This window comes from Eulemur rufifrons, unplaced genomic scaffold, assembly GCF_041146395.1.
Source record: "Eulemur rufifrons isolate Redbay unplaced genomic scaffold, OSU_ERuf_1 scaffold_362, whole genome shotgun sequence".
In the NCBI taxonomy this organism is placed as follows: Eukaryota; Metazoa; Chordata; class Mammalia; order Primates; family Lemuridae; genus Eulemur; species Eulemur rufifrons.
Window position 1 is genome coordinate 1 of NW_027183144.1, and position 2500 is coordinate 2500.

At 69.8% G+C, this 2500-nt stretch overlaps 1 pseudogene; it reads left to right on the plus strand.

The window, feature by feature from the left end:
- The first annotated feature begins 375 nt into the window (after positions 1–375).
- On the plus strand, positions 376–467 carry LOC138380328 (small nucleolar RNA U13; annotated as a pseudogene).
- The last annotated feature ends 2033 nt before the right edge of the window (positions 468–2500 follow it).

The window sequence follows — 2500 nt, forward strand, 5'->3', positions numbered from 1 at the left end:
CTGACGCCGCGTTTCCTCCACACACACATCACCCATCTGCCGTGGAAAAAAAGCAACAAAAAGAGAGAAAGAGATTAAGAAGGGAAAATGGAAACAGGGCAAAAGAGGAAGAAAGAAAGAAATTTCGAAAAAAAGAGACCAAAGTCACAGCGAGAAGGAAGAATACTGAGCCCAGAGCGACACCTAGTGACCACACCGTCACAAGCACCCTAGGGCCCCAATTCGCCAGAGACATCTGGTGGACCCCAGGGCAACATGTGGTCGACCCGGGGCCATGGCGTCTGCAGCCGATTCCCAGGCGGGCACACGAGCCCGGGGAAACTCATTCTCAGCGCGGGGAGGAGGGGAGGGGAAATAATAGCAAAGTCACACCAGATCCCTTTCTAGTTCATAAACGTGTTGATTGCGTGTTCACGCGCACGTGTGAGAAGGGCCTCCTGGTGTGTCGGCACGTCACCCGCGTGACGTGAAACCATGAATCCGGGGGGGGGGGGAGCGGAAAGGCGGGCAGGAAAAGGCAAAGAGAGAATAGATAAAATGAAAGGACCAAAAAGAAAGTCACACAGCAGGGTAGGGGAGTGAGAGCAAGTCGAGAGACTGCAGACAGAAACTCCGAGAGGAGAGGAATGCTCCGGAGCGCCCCCTCGCCCCACGCGAGAAGAATACCGATCGCAGGGTGACCCCTAGGGGCAGCGAGGCCAGAGAGACCAAATCCGTCCCAAAGCCTCCCTGTCAGGATGACAACCACAGACCAGACATCCGGTCAACCACCCAAGGACCAGACATCTGGTCAACCAGCGAACCCATGCGGAGGCCGCATGCAGCAGCGACATCTGCACGACCACTCAGGGTGCTCCCTGCCGGGAGGGTGTGTCTCTATGTGTGTGTGTCCGGGGGGGGGGAGATTGCGATGAAAGTCACGCCAGGTCCCGGGATAGTTCGTGAGCGTGATAATTGCGTGTGTGTGGAGAAAAAAGGGGGCGGGGCGATAGGGAGTAAAGAAAGGAGGAGCGGGCGAGCGGAGGGGTGGGGAAGGAGAGGGAGTCGAGAAGCCCGCAACCGCAGCGCCCCCTGGCGGTGATCCCCCTCCATAGCATCGATAGGGCCAGCCCCGCAGAGACTAAGTGCGACGGGACATCTGGTCAACCCCAAGGACCATGGGATCCCGGCACGAAACCGGCGGAGGACGAGGAGGAGGAGGAGGAGGAGGAGGAGGAGGAGGAGGAGGAGGAGGAGGAGGAGGAGGAGGGGGGCTAGGCGGCGGCGGCGGCGGGCTAGGCGGCGGAGGCGGGCTAGGCGGCGGCGGTCTAGGCGGCGGTCTAGGCGGCGGAGGCGGGCTAGGCGGCGGCGGGCTAGGCGGCGGCGGAGGCGGGCTAGGCGTCGGCGGGCTAGGCTTCGGCGGGCTAGGCGGCGGCGTCGGCGGGCTAGGCGTCGGCGGGCTAGGCGGCAGCGGCGGCGTGCTAGGCGTCGGCGGGCTAGGCGTCGGCGGGCTAGGCGGCGGCGGAGGCGGGCTAGGCGTCGGCGGGCTAGGCTTCGGTGGGCTAGGCGGCGGCGTCGGCGGGCTAGGCGTCGGCGGGCTAGGCGGCGGCGGCGGCGTGCTAGGCGTCGGCGGGCTAGGCGTCGGCGGGCTAGGCGGCGGCGGCGGCGGGCTAGGCGGCGGCGGAGGCGGGCTAGGCGTCGGCGGGCTAGGCTTCGGCGGGCTAGGCGGCGGCGTCGGCGGGCTAGGCGTCGGCGGGCTAGGCGGCGGCGGCGGCGGGCTAGGCGTCGGCGGGCTAGGCGGCGGCGGCGGCGGGCTAGGCGGCGGAGGCGGGCTAGGCGGCGGCGGTCTAGGCGGCGGTCTAGGCGGCGGAGGTGGGCTAGGCGGCGGCGGGCTAGGCGGCGGCGGAGGCGGGCTAGGCGTCGGCGGGCTAGGCTTCGGCGGGCTAGGCGGCGGCGTCGGCGGGCTAGGCGGCGGCGGGCTAGGCGGCGGCGGCGGCGTGCTAGGCGTCGGCGGGCTAGGCGTCGGCGGGCTAGGCGGCGGCGGAGGCGGGCTAGGCGTCGGCGGGCTAGGCTTCGGCGGGCTAGGCGGTGGCGTCGGCGGGCTAGGCGTCGGCGGGCTAGGCGGCGGCGGCGGCGTGCTAGGCGTCGGCGGGCTAGGCGTCGGCGGGCTAGGCGGCGGCGGCGGCGGGCTAGGCGGCGGCGGGCTAGGCGGCGGCGGAGGCGGGCTAGGCGTCGGCGGGCTAGGCTTCGGCGGGCTAGGCGGCGGCGTCGGCGGGCTAGGCGGCGGCGGCGGCGGGCTAGGCGTCGGCGGGCTAGGCGGCGGCGGCGGCGGGCTAGGCGGCGGCGGCGGGCTAGGCGGCGGAGGCGGGCTAGGCGGCGGAGGCGGGCTAGGCGGCGGAGGCGGGCTAGGCGGCGGCGGGCGGGGGGTGGTGGTGGAGGGGGAAAGAAAAAAAAAAAATCCCACCTTCGGACACGTATTGAGGTACGAGGGAGAGGTTGTCGAGGAGCCCGCAACCGCAGC